Genomic DNA, 18398 nt, shown 5'->3' on the forward strand with positions numbered 1-18398 from the left:
TGGCATTATAGCTCATGGCAACCTCAAACTCTTGGGTTCAAGTGATTCTCTTGCCTCAGCCTCCCAAGTAGTTGGGCTTACAGGCATCTGCCACAGTGCCCGGCTATTTTTAGAGACAGGGTCTTGTTCTTGCTCAGGCTGGTCTTGAACCTGTGAGCTCAGACAATGCCCCTGCCCTGCACTCCCAGAGTGCTGTGATTACAGGTTTGAGCCATTGCATCCAGCCCTATGCCTATTTTCTTAAGTGTTCTTGTTAGAAAAATATGCTGAATTTTATCAAATGCTTTTTCTGCATCTATCAAGAGGATCATATGGTTTTAATTTTTCTTCTATTGATATGGTGAATTATATTTATGGATTTGCAAATGTTAAACAAGCCTTGTGTCCCTGGGATGAAACCTACTTGATTGTGATGTATAATTTTTAATGTATAGCTCTAATCTATTGGCTAGACTTTACTGAGTATTTTTGCATCAATATTCATTAGTGAAATTGGTCTGTAGTTCTCCTCTTTGGTTGGGTTGTTTCCTGGTTTTGGAATCAGGGTGATGTTTGCTGCATAGAATGTACTGGGGAAGGTTCCTTTTTCTCAATGTCTTGTAATAGGTTCTGCAGTATAAGTACAAACTCATCTTTGAGGGTGTGATAGAATTTTGGTGTGAAGCCATCTGGTCCTGGGCTTTTTATTTGGAAGCTGTTTTATTGTTTGTTCAAGCTCAGTGCTTGATACTGGTCAGTTCAAGAGATGTTTTCTTCCTGGTTAAGTCTAGGGAGATGGTATGATTTATATATTGGTCCATTTCTTCCATATTGTCAAAATTTTGGACATAGAGTCTTCTACAGTAGTCAGAAATTCTTGTATCTTTGTGGTATCAGTTGTTATTTCCTCCTTTTTGTTTTTGACTGAGGTTATTAAAGATTTTACTTTTCTGTGTTTAGTTAATCTGGACAATGGTTTATTGATTTTATTTACCTTTTTGGAAAACAAAGTTTTGTTTCATTAATTTTTTGAATGATTCTTTTGTTTCCAGTTTCATTTATTTATGATTTACTTTGGCTATTTCTTTTCTTCTGCTAGATTTAGGATTGGATTTCTCTTTTCTATTTCTTTAAAATGATTTATTATGTTATTGATGTGCTCTCTTTCTATTTTTTGAATGTAGACATCTAATGTGATACATTTTCCTCTCAGCACTTGTTTTGTGGTGTCCCACAGGTTTTGGTAACTTGTAGCTTCATTGTTGTTACGTTTGAAGAAGTTAATGATTTCCTCCTTTATCTCTTTCCTGACCCAACTGTCATTGAGCATAAGGTTGTTAAGTTTCTGTCCTTTTGTGTAAGGATGAAAATTTTTGTTGGAGTTGAGTTCCACTTTTATTCCTTTGAGGTCTAAGAAGATATGAGGTATAATTTCAATTCTTTTGAATTTATTGAGGTTTGATTTGTGTTCTAGAATATGATCTATTTTGGAGAATGTTCCATGGGATGATGAGAAGAATGCATATTCCTTAGCTTTGAGATGGTGTGTTTTTTATATATCTATTAAGCACATTCTAGGGTCACATTTAAGTCTCTTGTATCTTTGTTTAGTTTCTGTTTAGTTTCTGTCCAGCTCAGTGAAAGAGGTGTTAAAGTGATACTGATAACATATAACATAATAACACCTGATATTATGGTGTTATAGGATATCATATTGCTCAGACTAATTAAGGTCTGTTTCACAAATCTGGGAGCATTTAAGTTGGGTGCATAAATATTTAGAATTGAATATCCTCTTATTATATTGTTCCCTTGACCAGTAGGAGGTGTCCATCTTTGTATTTCTTAACTTTAGCTGCTTTAAATCCACTTATATCTATCTGCAAATAAGATTGAGACCTTTCCTTTCTTCTGATTCCCATTTGTCTGAAATACTGTTTTCCGTACCTTTACCCTGAGACTTGTTTTGTCATTCAAGGCTAGGTGTGTTTTCTGGAGACAGCATATGCATGGCTTATGCTTTTTTTTTTTTATCCAATCAGCCAGGCTGTGCCTCTTCGGTGGGGAATTCAAACCACTAACATTTATTGAGAAAATTGATAAGAAAGATAATTGATAATAAGTTCTTTTTATCCTTTGTGTCATTATGGAAAGTAGGTTTTATTTATTTATTTAATTTTAAGACAGAGTTTCATTTTGTTGCCCTTGGTAGAATGCTGTGGTGTCACAGCTCACAGCAACCTTAAACTCTTGTGCTCCAGTGATTCTCTTGCCTCAGCCTCTCAAGTACCTGGGATTACAAGCATCCACCACAATGCCCAGCTATTTTTAGAGGCAAGGTCTCACTGTGGCTCAGGCTAGTCTTGAACTTGTGAGCTCAGGCAATCCACCCACCTTGGCCTCCCAGAGTGCTAGGATTACAGGGGTAAGCCACTGCACCTCGCCTTGGAAGCTAGGTTTTTTCCTTTAGTTTTTGGATATTTACTTTGCTGGTGGTCCATTGTGATGGTTAGTTGGAGAATGGGTCTAAATATTTCTTTTAGAACTGTTTTTGGTGCTGGGTGAATTGACTGGCAACTTGTAGAAGACTGAAAAACACCTTTCACCTTTAACAAAAATTGATTGTCACTTGATAAAAGATTTAAACTTAAGACATGAAACTATAAAGATACTTGAAGAGAGTGCAGGGGAAACACTTGAAGAAATTGACCTGGGAGAATATTTTATGAGTAGGACCCCCCTAGGCAATTAAAGCAATACCAAAAATATTTTACTGGGATCTGATCAAACTAGAAAGCTTCTGCATAGCCAGGAACACAATAAGTAAAGCATGAAGACAACCCTCAGAATGGGAGAAGATATTTGCAAGTTATGTTTCTGACAAAGGTTTGATAACCAGAATCCACAGAGAACTGAAACTTATTAATAAGAAAAGAACAAGTGATCACATTTCATTGTGGGCAAGAGACTTGAACAGAAGCTTCTCTGAAGAAGACAGGCGCATGACTTACAGACACATGAAAAAAATGCTCATCATCTTTAATCATCAGAGAAATGCAAATCAAAATCACTTTGAGATATTATCTAACTCCAGTAAGAGTAGCCCACATAACAAAATCCCAAAACTACAGATGTTGGCGTGGATGTGGAGAAAAGTTAACAATTCTTCACTATTGGTAGGAATGCGTTCCTTTTGGAAAGAAATTTGGAGAACACTTAGGGAACTAAAAGTAGACCTGCTGTTTGATCCTGCAATTCCTCTACTAGGTATGTATCTTGAAGACCAAACATCACTTTACACCAAACATATTTGCACCAGAATGTTTATTGCAGCCCAATTCACAATTGCCAAGTCATGGAAGCAACCTAAGTGCCCATTGACCCATGAATGGATTAACAAATTGTGGTATAAGTATACCATGGAATATTATGCAGCCTTAAAAAGATGGAGACTTTACCTCTTTTATGTTTACATGGATGGAGCTAGAACATATTCTTCTTAGTAAAGTATCTCAAGAATGGAATAAAAAATATCCAATGTACTTAGTACTATTATGAAACCAATATACAATCACCCACACTTTCATATGAATGATAAAATTCAACTATAGTCCAGGATGAAGGAGGGAAGAGGAGGAGGAGAGGATGGACATGGGTGGGTGGAAGGAGGGTAATTGGTGGGACCTCACCTATGGTGTGTATTGCAAGGGTACATGTCAAGTCTATTAAAAGTAGAGTATAAATGTCTTAACACAATAATTTAAGTAAGTGAGGTGAAGGCTATGTTAACCAGTTTGTTATAAACATTCCAAATTGTATATAAAATCAGCACATTGTACCCCATAAATGCATTAAAGTGTACGATTATGATTTAATAAAAAAATTAAAAAATATAGAGCTGTTCTTGTTGTGGTAAATTTCCTCAATGTTTGCATATCAGTAAAAATATTTGATTTCTCAATCAATTTTAAAGCTTAATTTAGCAGGATATAGAATTATGGACTGAAAATTGTTTTGTTTAAGAAGGTTAAAAGTAGAGGATCATTTTCTTCTGGCTTGAAAAATTTCAGTTGAGAAGTCTGTTGTCACTGTGGTGGACTTGTCCCTATAGGTCAATTGGTGCTTACTCCTGGCTGCTTGCAGAATTTCTCTTTTGTTTTTGACTTTGGACAGGTTCATGACAATGTATATTGAAGAAGCTATTTGAGTTGAGATGACTTGGTGTTTGATATCCCTCTGAAAGGAGTGTGCAGGAATCTTTTGTGATACTTGGGAAATTTTCACTTATGATAGTCTCCAATAGAGCTTCCATTCCTCTGGGGGCATCCTTCATCTTCTGGGATACCTATAATTGGTATGTTTGAACACTTCATAAAGTCTTATAATTCTTTGAGTGAATGTTCTGCTTTCTCTCTTCTTTTATGCCTCTTTAACTGCCTGTGTTAGCTCAAGAGCTTTATCCTCTACCTCTGAGATTCTTTCTTCTCCATGGTCTAATCTGTTATTGATACTTTCTGCTGCACCTTTAAGTTTCCTGATTAACTGCCTCAATTCCTTAAGCTCCATCTAATCCATTCTATAGCCTTCATATCTTTCATCCCTTATTTTTTTTTTTTTTTTGTTTTTGGATTTCCTTTTGGTTATTTTCTACTTTCTCAGCAATTTTCTTCATTGTCTTTTTATCATCCATATTTTAAATTCCCTTTCTGTCATTTCTTTATAGGTGGATTTTCTGTGGTAGCTACCTCACTATCCCTTGGAGGCATTGCTCTGTTCTGGTTTTTCATGTTATCAGGATTTTTCTGTTAGTTCCTCCCCAAGAGTGTTTTCTTCTTGTCCACTTCCTTCCCTGAGTTTTTCCTTTCACTTCCTCCCTATCTTTAAATTACCTTGTCTCTGGGCTTAGTTGTTGAAATGTCCTTTTGGTATAGCACTAAAAGGAAAAGAAAGGAGAAAAGATAAAAAAAGAGAAAAGAAAAAGGGAAATAAAAAGAAAGACTGACAAAAAGAAAAGGACAACAGAAAGAGAGAGATAAGAGTAATAGTGATGTTCAGCAGGGTGTTTTGACACACTCCTGCAATTCTTGGCCTCAGGGGATGCTGGGATGGGCAGGACCCTTGAGATAAGGCACTCCTGATCAGCCTGAGCATAAACAAGGCCCCACTTCCACCAAATAGAGAAGAAAACTACCTGAGAAGTATGTTACAGTGGGGATCTACCAATAGTGTCTTTCCAAATGCCAAAGCTACAAGGAACACCTTGAGTCTCCTTGAGTCAGGCTGATGCTATGACACCTTAGTTCAGGCCTCAGACTGAGGCTCTATCCCATAAATAAAATACAGATTGACAAAGAATAAAACAGATCAGAAATGATAAAATAATAATATTAAAAGTACACAATGAAAACTGAAAATAAAATTATATAAGATGTAAAAACAAAAAGGAAGTATATCTTAGTTGTTATTTGAAAAATTTATGTAGGAATGATAAGAAAAATAGAAATATCCTTACAAAAAGAAAGAGAAAAGGAAAGAAATGGAAAAGAAAGAAAGAATAGAAGGGGCAGAAAAACTGTTGGTGGGAATGCAAGCTAGTATGTCCCTTTTGGAAAGAAGTTTGGAGAATACTCAGAGATCTAAATATAGACCTGCCATTTGATCCTGCAATTCCTCTTTTAGGAGTATATCCAAAGGACCAAAAATCATTTGGCAATAAAGACATTTGCACCAGACTGTTCATTGCAGCTCAATTCATTATTGCCAAGTCATGGAAGAAGCCAAAGTGCCCACTGACCCATGAATGGATTAATAAATTGTGATATATGTATACCATGGAATACTAAGCAGCATTAAAAAAATGAAAACTTTACCTCTTTTATGTTTACATGGATGGAGCTGGAAAATATTCTCCTTAGTAAAGTATCTCAGGAATGGAAAAAAAATATCCAATGTACTCAGTTCTACTGTGAAGCCAATTTATAATCACTCACACTTGCATATGAAAAATGAGTCTCAACTATAGCCTAGGATGGAGGAGGGAAGGGGAGGGAAAGGGAAAGGAAGGGAAGCGGGTCCATAGAGGGAGGGTTGGTGGGGGGACTACACCTATGGAGCATATTGCAAGTACAGGTTGGATCTATCAAGTGTAGAGCATAAATGTCTTAATTCTGTAATAGGGTAAAAGTGGTGAAGACTATGATGTTTAACAGGATGTAAACATTCCAATATGTACAAATAATCATCACATTGAATCATAAAAAAGAAAAAGAAGGGGCAGAAAAACCATAGCAAATAATGGAGCCCTTATTATTGAAGAAAGTACAAATGGAAAAATAAAAATACAACAAAACTAAACAAACAAAAAAACCTTAAGGGAAAAAATTGGGAAAGAAAAAGAAAAAAAGGAGCAGAATAACTGTAGCAAAAATGGAACCCTTACTCTTGAAAAAAGAAACAATATAAAATTAGAAATACAACAACAAGAAAAAAAGAAAAATCTAGGGGAAAAATTAAAAAAAACAAAGGAAAAAGTATATATACTACCATATATTGCATGGACAACTGGTGATGTTCTGGGGTAGGAGATGCTAATCATGACACTGACACGATTATATAAGATGGAACGGGAAAGCCACTATCTTGCTGAAGAAACCTGGTCCTGTCTTCCTGATTTCTTTGCCCTCAATCCCTGGAGGGTTGGGAGCCTGAAGCTCCCATCAGCATACTTAATAGACACACCTCAATCTTTCCAAGGAGTGTTCCTTGGACACCCAGTGGCTTTTTCCTAGAAAAGCATATTTTGCTCAAGTCTCCCTATGAGTGGCTGCTCAGCATTCACTTGGTTTTGCACTCTCTGTAAATATGTTTGTCTTTAATCTTTGCAATGATTTTTACTTAAACTGGCAATAATAATAATCATAATGACAAATAACAGTTATTGAGCATGTATATGCCAAACACAAACACTTTATTTTGCCTTCACAAAAATAATACAGTAGATAGTACTATTCTCATTTTATAGATGAAGAAATCAAGGCACAGAAAGTTTCAATAAATTGCTTCTAATCACATAGCTAATAAATAACAGAGCTGAAATTTCTACTGATGAAGATTGGCTCTAAGGTCCATGCTCCCAGTCATGACATTATGCTGTTGTCTGTCATACCTTCTTGGGACAATGACTCCTGATTAATGGGGATTTCCAATTACCAGAAAAAAAAAATTGCCACCAGTGACATAGCATTTCTCTCATTGCCTTTATCTATAGTCTTTGTACTGAGTGGTATGATTAGGAAGAAATCCACTAAAGAGAGAGGAGATAGGTTGAAATATACAAGAAAACATGTCACAGAGCTATGGAAACATCTTATCTAGTGTTTTTGACAGTAGCATTATTGACATTTTTAGCTAGACTATTGTTTTACAGGGAGAGGGGCTGTTTTGGCCTTTGTACGACATTGAGCTTACACTCAGGATGCCAGTAGGACCCTCCCTCAAAGTTGTTTCCAGACATTGCCAAATGTTCTTCCTTTGAGAAACACCACTCTAATCAAATGGCTTCCACACTAGTAACAGTAATTAAAGTACTAAGATGCTATGACTGATAGTGACAGCTTTTTACACAACAAATATATGCCAGAATTGTTTATTCAAACGAATGTTTCTACCCAAGTAATCAAGTAAAACTACACATTTATTCCAGTTAAGTGTGCTGTTGCACAAAACATTTTTGAAATTGTATTTGGAGCATGTAGTACAATTTTTGAATATTACCTAGAATAATAAATCATTCTTTAATGGTGGGTTTAATATTTAGAAAGCTCTAAAAGATATTTAGAGCAAAGTATGGTGAGCAGGTATATTGATGAAGATGAACTATAAAGTTATAGTAACTATAACAACATAGTCCTTCTCATACAGTTCATAAACTGTCTTTGGCAGCAACTACACAAGCAAAGTTCAAACTACTAATGTTCTGATTGTGATACCTTTTGTAGAAGTCCTTCTAGAATTTTTTCTCTGAAGTATAACACTGTATAAACACTATTTTTATTTGAAAATAAATTTCATCTTCTAAGCATTGCGTAACATCCATACACTAAGAATATGTTTGAGTGAGGAAGTCCTGCTTCCAGAATAAAGTTGGAAGGTTCTTAAAGGGAGTGAATATGGGAAAGAAAAAATAATGGACTGATGGACTGGCTGAGAAAAGTTGGTACAGGTAGGGGCAGTCATTGGGGCAAATCTTTGGAAGGGGAGGGAGTAAGTTATGACTTAGGGATGGTAAGCAGGTGCACTTAATTGGATTGGAGAGAATGAGGCTAGGACTGTAGGTCTGAATCCCAGCCATTTATGAGCATAATATTCAAAGTTTTATAAAAGGATAGCTGTTTGAGTCCCACACTGGACCTATTAAATAAGACTCTCTGGAGTTGGTGCTTTGAGCCTTTGTGTTTTGTTTTGAAAATCTTCGTAGGACATCTTAATGTATAGGCATGTTTGAGAATCAACTTTATAAGATACAAACTTGGTTGAGTAGGGAAAAGGAAGCCTGCAATCCTGTGTTTTCCATGACTCACAACGCAAAAGAGGGCCAGGTCAGGCTTTTGAGTAGGAGAGTAATAACCTCATGTAGTTTTGTAGATACCAAAATGATGATAGGGATTTAATATCAGAGGTTCCAAAAAGGTTAAACAACTTGTCCAAATTCATGAAGCCAGTAAAGTAATCAGAAAGCTAAGGCATAATCCCAAGTCTCTTGATTACAGTTCAGTGTTTGTGCCATGGGGTCAGACCAGAGAAAGAACAGGGGAATTTGATGGAGAGTAGGAGTCATAGGGAAGTTAGAACAATGGAAAAGATGTCTCTAAGTTGAAAGAGTCATGGAGGGCAGGAAAGAGGAAAACCGTAAATCAAATACCCACCATATGCCAGGCTGTATCTCACTTAATCCTACCAGCAGGGTAGTACTGGCATGTACAAGGTTACTAAGGTTCAGAGTGGTCAGTCATTTGCCTAAGGTCAGCAGACAGGAAATGAGATCAGGATTTTCACCTAGGTCTGTTGGCTAGAGAGCCCATGCTCTTTATACTATCCCATTTGACCCCTCATCTGACAGCAGTGCTTCTTTACTGTGGGTGATTTTGTTCCCCAGGGATGTTTGGAAATATCTGCATAGAGCAGCCTGAAAGAATTAGCCAGCTCAGATGACAATAATGTTGTGGTAATGAAACCCCAAACTAGAATCGTGGTTGTAGCTCAACAAGTTGGAAATAAAGATCAACTTTAGGGCCAAGCTGATGAAAGGCACTTTAAGCATTCCTGTAGGTATTTAATTAAGTCCAGCTATGTCTCAGCTTCTGCTGTCTGAGTATTACATGGGGCTGAGATGTGGCCCTCTATGTAGTAATCTAGCGACTGGCTTTCTATGTCTTAACTGGCTGCTGCTTTACAAAATCCTTCCTTCCAGACCCCAGGGGAGAGGGCCACAAGCAAAGCCTTAGTGCTAATTTCTAGCCACCTGTGAAGGTGAGGAGTCTTTTTCCTTTCATTTCTTTCTTTTTTCTCTTGGTTTTGTTATGATTATGATTGTTATTCTTTTTAAATGCCCCACTGAGTTCTTGGCAGGTCTGTTAGAGATTTGCTCCAAGTTTCTCTTTTGGGCCTTTTGTCTAAGGGACGTGGATCCTTATTTACCAGGACATGTGTAGAAACCTCCAAGCCCAGAGGCCACAATACGGCAACCATTTTCGTCACTTTCCACCTGGGCTGAATTTAAGCTGGAAGATAAGAGGCAAAACATATCCTATTATCAGGCCCTTGAGCCATCTACTCCCCTGACTTCTCCCACAGGTATTCTTGTTTCAACACCAGAAAGCCTACATACTCTGTTTGTGGCGGCTTGGAGACAAAATCCAGGTGTAATATTCCAAAGCACTCTTGTAAAGGAGTTTTCAGCTGGTATTTTGTTTACCTGCATTTATCGCCAGTCTTAATCTGTCTTGAGACAAAAGCTCAGGGAACTATAATATCTCTAATTCTTACCATACCTATCTATAAAATATGCCTGAATACAGACTTTACACAATGTATCTGTGGCCTTTGGTGACCCTTTCATTGCCTTTATCTTTCTTTAGGAAATTCCAAGAGAGAGTGGAAACATCTCCGATCTAGCTACTACTCACTGGAAATCTGGTTTCCTCACAAAGTACTCTGAGTTCTTGGCAAGAAAAAAGGAACTCTGTGCATCAAGGTATTGTTGTTCTTGGGGTTACTTTCTACTTTTTAGTAGAAGAGCCTTCTTGAATGTTCATCTTAAGGCAAGCCTAGAGGAAAATCATAAGAAATATACTAGCCATAGATGAATATTGCCACCTTTTCTATTCTAGTAAAAGATTTCAAACTATTGTAGATTTGGATTTTGGTATGTTTGGCTTTGGGGTCACAGTCCTCCCCCAAATCCTCTTCTTTGGAGCCATTGTGTTATTCTTCTCACTCTGAGGCTGAGATACCTATGTTATTCCTGGTTCCATGATTTTTCTCCTTTGCCAACCTCTTCAACTGTTCTAGGCCATTTTTCTGAGGTCTGCTTTGGCCACAGGGAATGACCACAGCAAATGCCCTAGGTTAGTGGGTAGAGATTTGTGGCAGAGGGCTTGTAGGCAACTTTCGCTCCTACTATTTTTATTGTTTCTGTATCTGTGAAATGGGAATAAGGCTACTTGGCTTTATCCTGCACATGAATTTGGAGGGCTCTGTCATACTCACTGTATCTAGAACAATGCTTGGTGCCCAGTAGCTACACAATAACTATAGGTTGAATGAATGAGTAAACATCACATAAAAGTCTCCAGTGCTGAATAAATTTAAGGTTCTGATTTTGGGAGATGACGTCACATGTTATACCAGTCAGTTTTTAGTACACACAGATAAAATAAAAATTTTGGACAATATTTCTACACTGGGCCTTGAAACCATTAGAAGAGGTCAAGAAATGAAACTGTCTTTGATTTTTTTTCATGTAAGTAGTTCAGGCCCTTTCAGAGCACACAGTGGTTTTTCTTTGGCATGGTTTTAGTGGGAAATACTTATTATTATTATACTTACTATGCACTTTTTAAGGGAAAATCATTGTATATAATCTTCATCTAGATTTTTCTGATCTCAATTTTGAAAGACTTAGGCCAGGTGGGGTGGCTTATGCCTGTAATTCTATCACTCTGGGAGGGGAGTGGATTGCTTGAGCTCAGGGGTTCGAGATCAGCTAGAGGAAGAGTGAGACCCCCATCTCTGCTTAAAAATAGAAAAATTAGCTGAGACTGTGGCAGGTACCTTATAGTCCCAGCTACTGGGATCAGCTGGAGGAAGAGTGAGACCCTATCTGTACTAAAAATAGACAAACTGGCTTGGCACCTGTGGCTCAAGCGGCTAAGGCGCCAGCCACATGCACCTAAGTTGGCGGGTTTGATTCCAGCCTGGGCCTGCCAAATAACAATGATGGCTGCAACCAAAAAATAGCCAGGCACTGTGGCGGGTGCCTGTGGTCCCAGCTACTTGGGAGGCGGAGGCAGGAGACTCGCTTGAGCCCAGGAGTTGGAGGTTGCTGTGAGCTGTGATGCCACAGCACTCTACCCAGGGGGACAGCTTGAGGCTTTGTCTCAAAAAATTAAAAAAAATAAAAAAAATAGAAAAATTAGCTGAGACTGTGGCAGGTACCTATAGTCCCAGGCAAAAGGATTATTTGAGCCCAAGAGTTTGAGGTTGCTGTGACCTACGATACCATGGCACTTTACCAAGGGTGACAAAATGAAACTCTGTCTCAAAATTAAAAAAATTGTTTTTGAAAAACTTATATGAAGAAGAGAATCAGATAATGGAATGTAGGCTCTTACTAATTCCATTAATTCCACTGTACTGTACACTGTATTGTATTGTATTTTCTGGAAACTTTAAAGCCAGGAGTCCCCTTGCCTTGCCTTACAACTCTGGGAGAGTGAAGAATATAGTTTCTGCCTCTCCCCTGCTCATAAATACACACATGTATGTGTATGTGCATGCATACCTTATCAGGACAGTGACACCTCAGTTAATGGCTAATTCTGGAATAGTCAAACTTTGGCACTGTGCCTTTTGCTAAGATTCTTTATTGCATTACTCTTGACTCTTATATAACTTGAGCCTGTGTATGTTTTGTTTAAAGTTGCCTTCTTAAAACATCCCTTTGATTAAAAATTTGAATAGTGGGATATTTTCTGCCATTGGCAGTCTGCCTGATTCATTAGCTAAAAATCTCAGGAACAATTGAGACTTAGAACTTTTAGATCTGAGATATTTCAGAAATTTTAGATCTTATGTTTTAGAGTTTAAGAAAGGCAACAAAATGCACATATTATGTATTAATAACACCCTCATTTGTGTCTGGACCAGCATCCAGAGTCAATCGCATTTTCATAATGAAAATGCATGATATTTACATTAAGGGGGGGTGTAAAATGAAAAATATAAATAGACTCATGGAAATTCAAGTCAGATTTTTGCCACCAAATGAGTGCAGATCAAGTGAGTTTTTGCCACCAAATGAGTTTTTAAAAAATCTTCTGGTTTTTAGAAACTTTGGGATCTTTGAATTGTGGAAAAGGGACTGTAGGTTGGTATTTCAAAACCACAACTATTGGTTTGCTTTATTCAAAAAAATTCTATTAATGTGGAAATCTCATTTTATTGAGAGCCTTACAGAGAGAGGTGTCTTGCCTTGAGGTACACTTTTTCTCCATAGAAAGCCTACAGTATTTCTGCTCACAGTCAGGTAAAAGTCAGCAGAATCTATTTCTTGTAGCAGGCTGTTAAAATGGTTTGAATTCCACTAGAGGGCAGTTGGGCCTAACCTCAGTGGACTTTATGGTTAACAAATCTAGTCCTGTCAAAACTGGGTAATTTTTGTCACTGGCACTGTTGGGACCAAGGGTAAAACTTCTCCATCACTGTCTGGAAGGTCACCGAAATGACTGAGAAAAGGCAGATTAATAGGAGAAAAGGTATATAGATTTATTTAATCATAGTTTTACGTAACATGAGAGCCTTTGTCATGAAGACCCAAGGATACAGGGAAAACTGTCCAATTTTATACTTAGGTTCTATAAAGAATGCATAGCGTGTAGAAGTGTGATTGAACAAACAGAGTACGATTGGACTCCGGGGAGAAACACAGCAAGGCCTGTCTTTCTAGACTCTTCTTGGCCTTGCCGAGCACGCATTCCTTTGAGTCTGGGGAACGACTCTCTCTGGAATGGGGATCTTATAACCCCAATCAAACAACATAGGTCAGGTAGTTTCTTCATAGCCAGTCCTTACACAGAAAGTTGAGGGGAGAGTTAGAGTTATATTTTAGGGTTTATGATTGGCTTTGGGGAATAAGGGTTTTGGTTTCTATGGCCCATCTTGAAGAAGAGAGATTCTAGTTTCTAGGGGTAGCCGCAGGGAGAATGAAAAGCGTGAGACAAGAAGGCAGAAAAAAGTCAGAGAGGGCTACGTTTGAGGTCTTCATTTTCGGATATCATTTCCTGAGGTTTAAATACTTATTTCTGTTTTATTCAGTCCCCATCTGTCCCACTTAACATCACTTTCTATAGGTCAGTGATTCTTGTTCTTACGTTTCCAGCCTAGATGGTTCTTCTGAGCTCCTACTCAATATTTCTCACTGGCTATTTTAAAGACCATTCAATCTCGACCTGTTGAAGATGGACCTTAGAACTCTGTTGCCTGCTCACCACACCTGACTCTCCTCCCTGTGTTCCACGGCTCAGGGGACGGCAACAAGCCTAGCAACCTAGGCTTCATCTCTGATGCTCCCTTTTCCTACACAATTCCTCACCAAATTCCCAAATGCTTTCTACTTTGTTTGCTAAAAAGCACTCAAGGTCTGTCTTCTGTATATTTACCCCTACCTGACACCTTCTTTTGCTTGCCTATGAGTTATCTCACTGGTCTCCTAGCTCTAGGCATGTCTCTCTCTCTTCTTCCAAATTTCTCTCTAATTCCCTGTTTCCCCTACTGCCAACTCTGGACGTTTCCATTAATCAAAGTTTCTGTCTTCACACTGGTATGTCCCTATCCACTACGAAATACTGTTTTGGTAGCATGTGAAATGCCAGTGCACTGGAGAGGAACGTAGCAAGACCCAATTTCCCAAGAGGTTACTGAGAGATCATATAGACAAGTAGTCCTTGCTTTGCGTGATTCCTACGTGTGCAAATATCAGTTATCATGAGGTATTCAAATAACACGCTTCCCCAACACCAGTCCTCCAACAATTTAGATCATTCCTTTAATCACTTCCTTAGGTAGCACTTCCCCTTGGAGATCAGGACAACAGCAACAGAAAGTGAGGCATGTACATACGTAGCAGTGAAATACATATGGGGGTGCTACAGGAAGTGTACACCTAATTGAATGGTGGTGTGCTCTGGGAAGAGAGTGGAAATCAGGGTATGGAGAGTTGTTCGTTTTTTATTTATTCAAACATCTATATGGCTAGAATGTAAAATAAAAATGTATATGTATATTTCTGGAGCAATAAAAGAAGACAAGAGAGAAAGGCATAAGAGAGATATTATAAGCACTTTTTTTGCCTTTTAAAATGTCTTCCTGAATGATTCTCTCTCTCTCTCGCTATTTTTTTTCTGTTTCTCTCTATACAAATATATATATAAGCATATATATATATATATTTTTTTTTTTTTGAGATAGGGTCTTACTCTGTCACCCAGGCTGAAGTACAGCAGCACACTCATAGTTCCTTACAGCCTCCAACTTCTTGGCTCAAATGATTCTCCTGCCTTAGACTCATGAATAGCTGGGACTACAAGCACATGCTACCATGCTGAGCTAATTTTTATTTTTGTAGTGACAGGGTCTTGCTATGTTGTTTAGGCTGGTCTTGAACTCCTGGCCTCAAGCAGTTCTCCTGCCTTGGCCTCCCAAAGTTCTGGGATTATAAGAATGAGCCACTGTGCCCAGCCTATAATTATTTTTAAGATACTGGAAAGACTCAGTCTCCTTCATACCAATTCTAGCACCAGAGATTTGTCATTCATTCAGTACATATTTTACTGAGCACATGTCACAAACAAAATCCCATGCTAAATTCCTTTCTTTCTTTCTTTCTTTCATAATTTCTTATTAAAATACAGATACCTTTTTCTCATCTACTATGGCTGAGGTGTAAAACTCATCTTCAGCAAACACCTTGGGAGATTCTGGTAGTCAAGAAAAAAATGGGAGCCTGTTTTTGTTAACTTATCCTTTCATTTAATTAGCCATTATCGAGTATTCCAAGTCACTGTTACAAGCTGAAGGAATCTAATGTGCAAGGTGGATCATAATCATCTAATTAGAAAATGAAAGAAAAAATAAGTAAAATAAAAAGACAATTGCATTGTACATGTATATATGTACATGTGCTTACATTATTATGATTATTTATTTATTTATTTTTGGAGACAGAGCCTCAAGCTATCCCCCTGGGTAGAGTGCCGTGGCATCACAGCTCACAGCAACCTCCAACCTCCAATGCCTGGGCTCAAGTGAGTCTCCTGCCTCTGGGACCACAGGTGCCCGCCACAACGCCTGGCTATTTTTTGGTTGCAGCCATCATTGTTGTTTGGCGGGCCCGGGCTGGATTCGAACCCGCCACCTTAGGTATATGTGGCTGGCGCTTTAGCCACTTGAGCCACAGGCGCCGAGCCCACAATATTATTTTTTAAGCAAAATGGGGACCAGAGAAAAACCATTCAGAAGGCATAAGGATGGGGCCACTACTCAAGATAGAGTGGTCAGTGAAAACATCCGAGTAGTAGTCACAAGGAGAAGGAGAACGTATTCAGCTGCAAATCATTTAAGTCCCTGTAATGACCCCTTCCTCTGTGTTCAACCTTAGGTATCCTTTAATAAAGTCTACTTAACACACATGTAAATGTATATAAAAAAGGAAAAAGAAAAAGAAAATAGGATCATGTCTTTCTTCTTCTTGTTCTTCTCCTTAACAAGACTCAGAAGTCTTTCAAAATGAGTAAAACGTCTACTTCATTCTTTCTGATGGTCCTGAGTGCTTCATAATATGGATATACTATCATTTGGCTACTATTCCTCTATTATGGACATTTCCTTTCTCAATTTCTTTCAACAACAAACCACGCTTTATTGATCCCCCTGGTTTTGTGCACATGTCAAGTTTTTCTCCCACATGTGTTGGTGAAAGTGGAACTGCTAGATCAAAGAGTTTGCACGTTTTAAGTTTGGACAGATATTGTCCAATTGGAACAATTGATGCTATTTGAGTGTGCTTGTTTCTATTTGTCAAGACTTAAAATTAAAATAATTATTTAAATTAAAAAATATCTGATGATTAAAAAATGTTTTATTATTTTGGTTTATCTTTCCCTGATATATTGTGTAGATGACCTCCTTTTAACGTATTTATACATGCACACATACACACATGTGCACTCACGCACACACACTTGGTTGGACAATTAAGTTTGCAAACTCATCCTAGGAAAAAAATGGTGCATACCTTATTGCTAACTATCACTTCAATCACCAGATGGCCAAGGTGAGTACTTTAAAGTCAGAAATTACTGTTATACTGCCAGTTCTGAAGACCTGCAAACTAAGAACAAGGACCCAGGTAACTTGGATGCTTTAATATTGTTTTTTTACTGTATCTTTAATTGCAATGATGCTCTTACTTACCTGAATCAGAGCCCTTTGACAGCTACCCTGTCCACCACTGTACGCATTCAAGCACCCATATTCAACTATACACAGGGCCACATAGACACAAAGACGCAGCAAGCCAAGTGGCATTGTGAGTAAAGACTAGACATGATGTGACCTTGATGTTACTTAGGTAGGGGGACACTTCAACTGGGGAGGTTTACATTCATGAAATCTCTATTTGCCAGTTAAATCAGGGAGGTAATTTAAAACCCCAGTGTAATTTTACTAGAACTATAGAGACCTAAGTAAATTAGTAGGCTAAAAAGTACCTGACTTATGTCCTGGAAGAGGACAGATGTTTGTCTATTTTGATGGAAAATTCGAAAACTCAACATACTCATACAAAAGTCACTGATAATTAATTCTCCAAGTAGAAAGCAGGATGGGTGGTTCAGACTTACTAAGAGTGATGTTCCCATGGATTTAGGCTGGCAGAAGACTAGGTAGTCTTGTTTCTTTTGAAGCACAATCTTACTTAAACAGGCCAGAAAGGAGTGGGCAGGGTTATTGATCAGATAACTACCGGGGAGCGTAGAAGACCTCTTTCCTGCCTTTCTGACTGTGCTAAATAAGGCGCCCAAAGGCAGGGGCAGCGTGTGGGACATAAGATAATCCATGAAATATGATAGTTCATCAATAGCTTATAAATTGAGAGACATAAATCCTAGTGATAGGATTTTTGGTAAAAATATAAATCCTACCCACGGGCATTGGATTCCAGCTAAAGGATGGGTTTAGAGGGAGCACTGTAGTTGGAAGAAAACTTGCCGTGGAGCTGTGTTTGCACAGTAAATACTTTATTTTTGTTTAGATTGTATATAGGGTGGAAAGAAAGATGCTCGTACAGATTATGGGGCCCCATAACACCACACGCACCCTCATAAAGACCTCCTTAACATCACCACTGAACATCACAGGTATTTTGTTAAGAAAGACACTGAAGATAAAGATAAACTATGACCGCCATCTTGTGGTGGTATCCACCATTACCAAGTCATCGGAGTGTGCACTGGTGGGAGTGGGGGAGGGGCTGAGAAGGAGATAAAAGCCCCAGGCATGTATTTTTTCTCACTTTAAGGCTTCTGGTAGGGCCTATGCAGTGAGAAAATGCTTTGGACACAAAATTTGCCACCTGGAAGAGAGCTATATTTCCCAAGCCTGTAGGGGAGGTCGTTCCTTAATTTGATTTAGGTTTTTACAGTGTGGAGAATCTGGAGTAGTTTTGAGAGAGCCTTTGTCATTCCTTACCTTCCTGTTCCCAGATCCCTAGCTTGGGAAGGTATTTTTCTCACGTTCTCCAGAGTTCAAAGAGCTTATCAAAGAAACAGAAAGCCAATATTTATTCTTCAATATTATTCCATTATATTCCACACCAGAGCACATTTGTTTCCCCAATATTTCATTAGATTTCCCGGAAATGGAAAAGCCATTTGCTTTTTTATGGATTTACTATCAGTCTGAAACCTAAGAACCTTTCCAATATTTTAACGCAAACCAGTCATACTGACTTAAATTAAAGGAATGTGTTCAAAGTAGAAATAACACTGATAAAAGAAGCTTTTGATATGTCCCAGATAGCACCCAGCCTAACACGATGACATTTTGGTGAAAGTGAATAAGATGTAGTATCAAAGGGAGATTTT

Source organism: Otolemur garnettii, unplaced genomic scaffold (genome assembly GCF_000181295.1).
Source record: "Otolemur garnettii isolate 467f Iridium unplaced genomic scaffold, OtoGar3 scaffold00005, whole genome shotgun sequence".
Lineage (NCBI taxonomy): Eukaryota > Metazoa > Chordata > Mammalia > Primates > Galagidae > Otolemur > Otolemur garnettii.